Genomic DNA, 10993 nt, shown 5'->3' with positions numbered 1-10993 from the left:
GCCATTGCACTCCAGCCTGGGCAACAAGAGTGGAACTCCGTCTCAAAAAAAAAAAAAAGAAAACCCTGTTGGCCGTGCGCAGTGGCTCATGCCTGTATTCCCAGCACTTTGGGAGGCTGAGGCGGGCAGATCATGAGATTAGGAATTTAAGACCAGCCTGGCCAACATGGTAAAACCCTGTCTCTACTAAAAATGCAAAAATTAGCCAGACCTGGTGGCACACGCCTGTAATTCCAGCTACTCGGGAGGCTGAGGCAGAAGAATAACTTGAACCCTCGGGAGGCAGAGGTTGCAGTGAGCCAAGATTGTGCCATTGCATTCCAGCCTGGTGACAGAGCGAGACTCTGTCTCAAAAAAAAAGAAAGCCAAAGCAAATGAGTAAAGGAATAAAGAATGGGTACTCCATGGGCAGAGCAGCCCCAAGGGCTGCTTGTTGGCTATTTTTATGGTTATTTCTTGATTCTATGCTAAACAGTGAGAAAGGTCTCCCTTTGGCTCGGTCTTTGAAGTCTCAGACTGGACTTCTATGCACTGATTCTGAATTCAGCCTTATTAGAACAGACTCTTGGCGGTTTCCCAGGACGTTCCTTTCACTTCTCACCTGGAAGATGGGCCCCGTGGAAATCCTGTGTTGTGTGGTATGCGGGCTGTGCTTCTGCTTGACTTGAGGGCCAAGCAGCATTGCAAGCCATGGTTTTAAGTAGGAAAGAACATTTCTAACCTTGATCTTCTAGTAAAGAAACAAGTGGGCTTTAGAGTTCTTGCTCAGGAAAGAACAGAGCTCTCCTACTGGGAGGAATGTCCCAGTCCAACCAGACCTTTTACTAAAGAAGTCTTCCTGACCCTCCTCCCCAGGCCAAGGGACCGGTCCTCCCTGGGTTTGGAGCCTTTAGTAGGGGATCAGAGACACAGCATAGCCTTCGTGACATTCATAGTCTAGTTACACAAGCCCTGTAACGGTAAGTTGAAGTAAGCACTACAAAGTAAGGCAGGTGCTTAGTGGGGAGGGCTCCTGCTTATGTATTATGTTTCTTTTCTTTTTTTTTTTTTTGAGACAGAGTTTCACTCTTGTTGCCCAGGCAGGAATGCAGTGGTGCAATGGCTGACTGTAACCTCTGCCTCCCGGGTTCAAGCAATTCTCCTTCCTCAGCCTGCCAAGTAGCTGGGATTACAGGCATGCGCCACCTCGCCCAGCTAATTTTGTATTTTTCGTAGAGACAGGGTTTCTCTATGTTGGTCAGGCTGGTCTCGAACTCCCGACCTCAGGTGAACCGTCCACCTCGGCCTCCCAAAGAGCTGGGATTACAGGTGTGAGCCACCGCGCCCTGAGACGTTTGTTCTTAAAAGAATCAACTAACCAAATAAATAAAAATCTAACCTAATTAAGAAAATAAAAATACACAAAAATTAATTTCACGGGGAGAAAAATTATGTAAAGAGAGAATTAAAGATAATGACTACTTTGCAGAAATTTATGAAAACAAACATAAAACTTGGATGAAATGCATTTCTAGGAAAACATAATGTATCAAAACTAACCACAAGTAAAATAGAAGCCTAAGTAGGCTATTTTCAAGAGAAGAAATAAAGTTGTCAAAGTGCTACCCTTCAAAAAAACACCAGGCTCAAACGATTTGACATGGGAACGTTAGCGCACCTTAAAGAGCAAATAAAAGTTTGAATGGCTTGAAATGTCCCAGACTCTAGAAAAACAAAACTTCTCAATTTTTTTTATAAAGCAAGTATAAATTGATACCAAATCTTATAAAGACCTTATACCAAACCCCTACCAATCTCTTTTGTGAAAATTAATACAAAACCCTTAATAATTACCAAACAAAACCCAACAGCACATCAAAAAATTACATCATAACAGTAGAGTTTATTTCAATAATGCATGGATGGTTCAATACAAGGAAATTCAGTAACGTAATATAACAGATTATGTGAATAGATCCAAAGAAAATATAGATCATTTTCATAGATGCTGTAAAGGCATTTGACCAAATTCAATACCCATTTTTTATGCTGTCAATAAAATAAATTAGTTACTACTTCTTTAGCATGATAAAAATATATCTATTAGCCCAGAAGTCATCATTTTACCCGATGAGGGCACACACTAGAGGGAATAACGTTAAAATTAGGAATAAGAGGGTAACCGCTTTCAACTTTATTCTTAATACTGATGCTTCTTGACTCACTATGGGCTTACCTCTGGATAAATCCATAGTAAGTTGAAAACATAAGTCAAAAATGCATTTAATATGCCTAACTGGCGGAGCGTGGTGGTTGACACCTATAATCCCAGCACTTTGGGAGCCCGAGGCGGGTGGATCACGAGGTCAAGAGATTGAGACCATCCTGGTCAATATGGTGAAACCCCGTCTCTACTAAAAATACAAAAAAATTAGCTGGGCATGGTGGCGCGCACCTGTAGTCCCAGCTACTGGGGAGGCTGAGGCAGGAGAATTGCTTGAACCGAGGAAATGGAGGTTGCGGTGAGCCGAGATCGCGCCATTGAACTCCAGCCTGGGTAACGAGAGGAAACTCCGTCTCAAAAAAAAAAAAAAACAAAAAACGCCTAACCTACCAAACGTGACAGCTGAGCCTAGCCTCCCTTAGCTGTGCTCGGACGCTGATGTCAGCCTACACCTGGCAAAATCATACAGCAGCACAGTCCACTGCAGAGCCTCTGCTGTTTGCCCCTGTGACTGCGTTGCTGCCTGGGAGCTTCCCAGCTTCACAGGACAGTATTGTACAGCACATCACTAGGCTGGGGACACATCCAAGTTGAAATTTGAAGTATGGTTTCCACTGAATGTGTATTGTTTTTGCACCATCATCAAGTGAAAAAATTTTAGTCAAACCATCCTAAGTTGGGGACCATCTTTATTTTTAGGAGGACCTTCCATGTACATTGATGAGGGATTATAGAATCTGGATCTGTCATCCTGGTGAACGTAATGAATAAAGGCACACAAACTTAAACATCAACAGCGTAAGCAGCTTTCAGGGCTGAAGGCCAGAAGAGGGTGGCAACGCAGGGAGAGAAGCCAAACACCAGGGCTCCTTCTGCTTTGTGGTATTTGCTGATCTGGACAAGATACCTGGAAGGCTCAACTAAGCCTCTTGAGCGTAGGGGACAAAAATGAAATCTAGTACTGCCAAGTTTGGGGTCCCAGGCAAGTCACTTTCCACTTCGGGGTCCAGCCCACACAAGAATAAGGATGACTTGGAAGAAAAGCAGCTCTCAAATGTGGATGGTCAGCTGGGACCATACTAATTCCTTCCTATCAACCACATCGAGTTCTCAAAACTGGAACTTGGATTATGAAGGCCTAGGACGTGTAGTGTCCCCAGGAGCCTAGAATTGCAAACAAAAATCCTCTCTGGAAGAAGATAATACCTTAAGCTTCAAACGACTCTCTAACACATTTCAAACACAGCATCCAGTACACGAACACAAATTACCAGGAACCTGAGATGAGGCCTGATGGATGGGAATTCGTTAGGCCTGAGAAACAGACCCGCAGAGGCCTGGAATCTATCTAGTGTCTAGTTAATGGAGATATGAGATGCAGACACTTAAACAATTGTGCTTCCCATGTTCAAGGAGAAAACCTGCAAAACTTGAAAGTGTTGGCACAAAACCAGAAACTATAAAATGTGACAACAGCATACTCTGGAGTGAGTATAAATTATGGTCCTAGGCCGGGCGCGGTGGCTCAAGCCTGTAATCCCAGCACTTTGGGAGGCCGAGGCGGGTGGATCATGAGGTCAAGAGATCGAGACCATCCTGGTCAACACGGTGAAACCCCGTCTCTACTAAAAATACAAAAAACATTAGCTGGGCATGGTGGTGCGTGCCTGTAATCCCAACTACTCAGGAGGCTGAGACAGGAGAATTGCCTGAACTCAGGAGGCGGAGGTTGCGGTGAGCCGAGATCGCGCCATTGCACTCCAGCCTGGGTAACATGAGGGGAAACTCGGTCTCAAAAAAAAAATAAATAAATTATGGTCCTGAAGCCAGGTGCAGTGGTTCACGCCTGTAATCCCAGCACTTTGGGAGGCTGAGGCGGGTGGATGATGAGGTCAGGAGATCAAGATCATCCTGGCCAACATGGTGAAACCCTGTCTCTACTAAAACTACAAAAAATTAGCTGGGTGTGATGGCGCATGCCTGTAGTCCCAGCTACTTGGGAGGCTAAGGCAGGAGAATTGCTTGAACCAGGGAGTTGGAGGTTGCAGTGAACCAAGATCACACCACTGCACTGCAGCCTAGCAACAGAATGAGACCCTGTCTCAAAAAAAAAAAAAAAAAAAATATGGCCCTGAACACTGCAGAATTCCAGAACTTAAGGGTAGAGCAAGGGTTTAACAGCAGAATAGAAACAGCCAAAGAGAGAACTAGGAGTAAGTCAGATGACACTATCCAGAATAAAGCATTGAGAGGCAAAAGAATGGAAAATGCTGGCCGGGTGCGGTGGCTCATGCCTGTAATCCAAGCACTTTGGAGGCCAAGGCGGGAGGATCACCTGAGGTCAGGAGTTCAAGACCAGCCTGACCAACATGGTGAAACCCCGTCTTAAAAATAAATAAATAAATAAAAGAATGGAAAATGCAGAAGAAAGGACATGGTGAGGGGATATAATATACATTTATCTGGAGAGACAGAAGGAGAAGATCAGAAGCAGCATTTCAAAGACAGTGAGTGAGAGGCTATAAAACTGATGAAAGCCATCAATGAACAAATTCAAAGCCCAGTGAATCCCAAGGAGAAAAAGGAAATCCAGATTGTTAAAGCAAGTCCAGATAATGACAAACCCTGTCAACAATACACAGGACAGGCAGAAGATGGATTTAATGGGGACACTCAGAGGCAGAGGGTCATCAGAAGGAGGCACCTGTCTCCCAAGCTCTCATCATCCCAGGGCCAGGGCCAGGGCCAGCCTGTCACATCACAGGGAGCTCACTAGGAGAGGGATCTGGCTTCTTGTCATTCTGTGTATCTGTAGGGAAATTGGAAGGGAACCGGGAGCACCTAGCCAGTCATGTAGCAATGGGAGATTTCAGCCTATGGGGAATGTCTTTGCTGGTGAAAAGAACATCCTGACCTTAGACATCTTTCACCTGGGGGATCTGTGTTCCAGAACTTCTGTAAGGCTTTGAGCTTTCCTTCTGAGCCAGCCTGTTGCTAGGTTACCAAAGGGGACCTCCAGGGCCATCCGGCTGCCAAGCAGACTTGTCTCTCCCTACACACCCAGACATATCACTGCAAAACTACAGAAAACCAAAGACAGAGAAAAATCTTAAAAGCAGCCAGATGAAAAAAAGCCACATTAGTTTCAAAGCAGCAGTCATGAAATTGACAGCTGATGTCTCTGCCGCAAGAATGAAAAGTGTCAGACAGCAATGAGGCTTCAATGTGCTGAAAGAAAGTAACTGCCGCCTTTGATTCTGTACCCCACCAAAATCCATTAAGAAGGAAAGCAAAGTAAAGACACTTCCTGATAAACTGAAACAGAAAGATTTCAGCAATACAAGACTCCCTGTCAGAGGAATTCTAAAGGATGTTTTCCAGGCAGAAGAAAATGACCCTAGAGGAAGATCAGAGATCCAGGAAAGAAATAGAGAGTGATAAAAATGGAAAATACGGGCATCAGTTTAAATAAAAGCTAACTGCTCTACAACTGTGTGTCTATATCTTTTCGACATGTATGTGTGTGTGTTTTTGTTTGTTTTGAGACGGACCCTTACTTTTTCGCCCAGGCAGGAGTGAAGTGATGCAATCTCGGCTCACTGCAACCTCTGCCCCTCGGGTTCAAGAGATTCTCCTGCCTTAGCCTCCAGAGTAGCTGGGATTACAGGCATCGGCCACCATGCCCAGTTACTTTTTGTGTTTTTAGTAGAAACAGAGTTTTACCACGTTGGCCAGGCTGGTCTTGAACGCTTGATCTCAGGTGATCCACCCACCTTGGCCTCCCAGCTAGGATGACAGGCGTGAGCCACTGTGCCTGGCCTATCTGTGTGTTTATATGGAATTAAAACACATGGCAATAGTACCCTCCAAATTAGGAGAAACCAAAAATAACATTTAAATGTTGTAAGCTCCCTGTATGATCAAGGACAGAATAGATTTATGTTAGATTTTGATACCTGGAGGATGAATGTTGTAATTTCTAGGGTAACCACAACAGTGTATGACTTTTTTTTTTTCTTTTTTTTTTTTTTTTTTTTTTTTTTTTTTTTTTTTTTTTTTTTTTTTTTTTTTTTTTTTTTTTTTTTGAGACGGAGTCTCCCTCTGTCACCCAGGCTGGAGTGTAGTGGTGTGATCTGGCTGACTGCAGCCTCCGCCTCCCGGGTTCAGTCCATCCTCCCACCTGGGCCTCCTGAGTAGCTGGGATGACAGGCACCCACTACCATGCCCAGCTAAATTTTTTTTAAAATTTTATGTTTAGTAGACACAGGGTTTCACCGTGTTGGTCAGGTTGGTCTCAAACTCCTGACCTCAGGTGATCCGTCTGCCTTGGCCTCCCGAAGCACTGGGATTACAGGAGTGAGCCACCATGCCTGGCCCTCATCTCTTTTCTGCGTATGTGTATGTTGTTTCTTAAAAAAGAGGGAGGTTATCATGCCGTACACGGTGTGTAATCGGCTAACGTGTTAGAAGCCTTTCCCTGTGTCACACATGCTCATCTGGAACTGGGTTCTCGTGGCTGCCTGTGGCTCTGTCGGGAGAGTTCCGTACCTAGGCTCCTTCTGCCCAGCATCTATCTTTTTCCATCTTTTGTCCTGAGTGTTGCAGTAATAAATCGTTGACCACACACGCCTGACTGTCTGCATAGGATAAATCACTGGAAGTGTTTCTGCTGTTTGGGGACTGTGCCCATTTTTGGGCTTTGGAGACATCATGGCAGAATGCCCAGAATTGACCTTTAATTACTCTTTTTAGATGATGCCGAACTTTTCTGTGAACTTTAAACCTGTCTTGACAGTCCCTTTCTGTAAGTCTTTCACGTTAGATTTCCTGTCAGGATGATGTTCGTTTAGCCATGGCTGAAGCAGTTATGATTTGCTGTGGCCATGTAAAGTTCCGATGACCCATCCCCTCCCTGGACTGGTTGGAATAATGTGGTTTAGGGGCACATAACAGAATGACCTGGAATCACAGCAGCTCAGACAGAACAGAAGTGTATTTTTCTCTTACAGATGAAAGAATTCCAGGCCAGGCTAGAATGACAGCTGCACACAGTCATCTGGGCCCCCCTCTTTCCACCCCTCATCACCCCAGGATGTGGCTTTTATGCTCACAATCCAAAATGGCTGCTCAAGCCCAGCCAACACATCCCATTCCAGGGAGCAGGAAAAAGGTGGGTGTGTCCCTTCCTTTCATGTACTTCTAGATAGAAGTGCTACTCCTGACTTCTGCTTGGAACTCCGGGCTAGCACTCTCTTAGTTATATGGCCATAGCTAGCTGAAGGGAAGCACAGAGACTGTCGTACACTTGCTAAGTGGCAAACTGCTCAGATAAAAAGGTCTTTAAAGAAGGTTAGAGCAGCTGTTAGGGTGCAACTCTATTACTTACTGTCATGGGATGAACTGTGTTCCTCATTCAGGTTGAAGTCCTAGCCCCCAGAACCTCAGAATGGGACCGTATTCGGAGACCGGTTCTTTAGGAGGTAAGGAGGCTGAAATGGGATCATTGGGGTGGGCCGTAATCCAATCTGATGTCTTACAAGAGAGATTAGGACAAGGACACGCACAAAGGGACAGCCACATGAGGACACTGGGAAAAGGCGGCCGTCTGCAGGTCAAGGACAGGGCTCAGGGGAAACCAACCCTGCCTACACCTTGATCTCGGACTTCTAGCCTCCATCCAGGACCATAAGAAAGATAAATTTCTGTTGTTTAGGCTGCCCGGTCTGTGGCACTTTGTTATGGCAGCCCAAGCAAGCGAATATACTCATCTGCTGCTGGGGCAAATCACCCCTGCCTGGTGGCTTAGCAGCACACATGTATAGTCATATAGCTACACGTAGAGTCATACATATGGTCACACAGTTCTGTGGGTCAGGAATCTGGGCCCAGCTTAACCAGCTCCGCCTTCCGCCACAGTTCAGTCAAGTACCAGCTGTTCCACCTGAGAGCTTGCCCAAGGAAGGGTCCCCTTCCCATCTCACATGGTGTTGGCAGGATCCAGTTCCTCATGGGCTGCTGGACTGAGAGCCTGTTGGAAACAGATGCTCCGTGCTGCAAAGAAAAATCAGCACCAAGACAAAGGATCTCTCAGCAAGCAATTTTTTTTCTTTCCTTTTTTTTTTAAATCGCATTTTAGGTTTTGGGGTACATGCAAAGAACGTGCAAGATTGTTGCATAGGTACACACATGGCAGCATGATTTGCTGCCTTCCTCCCCTTCACCTATATCTGGCATTTCTCCCCATGCTATCTCTCCCCAACTCCCCACCTCCCGCTGTCCCTCCCTTATTTCCCCCCGACAGACCCCAGTGTGATGCTCCCCTCCCTGTGTCCATGTGTTCTCATTGTTCAACACCCACCTATGAGTGAGAACATTCGGTGTTTGATTTTTTTTTGTGTGTCAGTTTGCTGAGAATGATGGTTTCCAGGTTCATCCATGTCCCTACAAAGGACACAAACTCATCATTTTTTTATGGCTGCATAGTATTCCATGGTGTATATGTGCCACATTTTCCCTGTCCAGTCTATCATCGATGGGCATTTGGGTTGGTTCCAAGTCTTTGCTATTGTAAACAGTGTCATAATGAACATTCGTGTAGCAATTTTTACTTCTTGTAGGAAGGGTACTCTTGCTAGCCATCTTGCCACGAGAGTACAATGAACAAAGGAAAAGCAGTTGTCCTTACTGCTGTGTTTGATCTCTGTTGGTTGGAACCAGAGCTCACAATCTAAACTAAAACTCGATTGGCTAATAACTTAAAACGTTTCTAAACAGGTAAAGGGAACAGGCTGCGAGCTGGGACATGCCTGTGAGCACGTCCAGCACAGATCTCTTGGTTAAACTTGGTTAAAGTACAAGGACATAGAATATACTATGTGCCTGCAAGCATGGCATGTCAAACAGCTACATAGGATAGAGCTTAACAAAGAGTTATTGCACACTTATGATTTATTCTTTAACAAGGAAGGAAACTTTGAAGAGGAACTTTCACTTCCCACAGAGCCTCAGTTCTTACCTCCTGTTGGCCAGAGGCCGCCCTTATGTCCTCACCATGTGATCTCTCAAACATGGCAGCTGGCTTCATCAGAGTGTCCATGCCAAGAAGGCGACAGAGAGTGCTGGGGAGACTGAAGTCACACCCTTTGGTGACCTAGTCATGGGTGACATTCCACCACCTTTGCCATGTTACATTGGTTAGAAGCAGGCCGCTAGGTACAGCCTGTACTCATGGGGAGGGGTCATACAAGGGCGTCAATACCAGGAGGCGAAAGGCACTGGGGCCATCTTACAAGTCTGTCCACAGAGGTAACTAACAGCTTGAGGCCTGGCACAGTGGAAAAAGGCCCTCCTTAACAGCGGAGAACTGGGAACTTTATTTATTTTTGAGACACAGTCTCACTCTTGCCGTCCGTTGTCCAGGCTGGAGTGCAATGGCAGGATCTCAGCTCACTACAACCTCCACCTCCCAGGTTCAATCAATTCTCCTGTCAGGCTCCGGAGTTGCTGGAATTACAGACACGCACCACCACGCCTGGCTAATTTTTTTATTTTTAGTAGAGATGGGGTTTTGCCATGTTGGCCAGGCTGGTCTTGAACTCCTGACCTCTGGTGATCTGCCTGCCTCAGCCTCTCAAAGTGCTGGGATTACAGGTATGAGCCACTGTGCTCGGCTGGAACTTAATTTTTTTTATAGACAGTGTCACTCTATCGCCCAAGCTGGAGTGCAGTGGTGCGATCGTAGCTCACTGCAGCCTCAAATTCCTGGTTCAGGTGATCCTCCCACATCAGCCTCCCAAGAATTGGGGGCGAACGCTGTTTCTCTGCTGACCTTTTCAAGAGAAGGGAAGCTGCTGCTACCCTCCTGGAGACAATGCCATGTCTCCCTTGGGGACAAGCTCTGAGATAAGGTGGAGGTGTTGCTTGTGGCCACAGAGAAGGTAACTCTGGGTTACAGGTGGTGCCTTCACCACCCCCAGGCTGGGCGGCTATGTCTGAGGCCAACCCCACTCCCGGCTGGGCAGGCCGGACAGCTGCTGTCCCTGCTTGCCCCTCTACAACCCACAAGGCGGGAGGCTCTGGAGACCAGGACTCTGCCTGCGCCAGCCTGTGCATCAGGCGTGAGGGGGTGCCCTACAGACCTTTGCTGAGCTGCTCCTGAATGGTGCTTCTTGGGGGTACTGCCGGAAGGCCAGAACAGGGGTGCTCTCCCACAAAGGGACGCCCCCAGGTGGGGACTCATTCTTGTGGGGGGCATCTTGTGGCCACAGCTGCTTCTCGCTGCACTAACCACAGTGCCTCTGTGGGCAGCAGGCGCTGACCACCCGGGCCTGCCCTAGACCCTGTCCTCCCTTCCGGGGCGCTGCGCTGGGACCGACGAGGGGGTGCTCCAGTCCTGCGAGCACAGCCCTGCAGGGGCCGCTCCAGCTCGCTGGAGGATGGCGGGGGGTCACACTTGGGGTCCTCAGGTGGCGCCGACTACGCGCCCTCTGAGCAGGTGCCGGCCCACCTTCTCCCCGTGCAGAGAGCCCCCAGCAGGCTCCCCGCGGAGCTGTCCAGGTGAGCCTCGCTCTGGCCGCAGGTCAGCGTGGCGGGCGGGCAAGCCCCGCGGCGGCCTTGCCTGAGAGCCCACAGCAGGCTCTCGCCCAGCTCCAGGAGTCGGCGGCGAGGTCTCTTCTGCCTGGGCCGACTCCCCGCGCTCCACTCGCCAGCCGCCCCGCCGCGCCCCGCCTCTCACCTTCCTGCTCCGCCCCCAGGCGCCCCGCCCCCCACCGGCCCGCCCCCTCCCCATCC

Source organism: Cebus imitator, unplaced genomic scaffold (assembly GCF_001604975.1).
Source record: "Cebus imitator isolate Cc_AM_T3 unplaced genomic scaffold, Cebus_imitator-1.0 Scaffold522, whole genome shotgun sequence".
In the NCBI taxonomy this organism is placed as follows: Eukaryota; Metazoa; Chordata; class Mammalia; order Primates; family Cebidae; genus Cebus; species Cebus imitator.
This window is presented reverse-complemented; position numbering follows the sequence as displayed.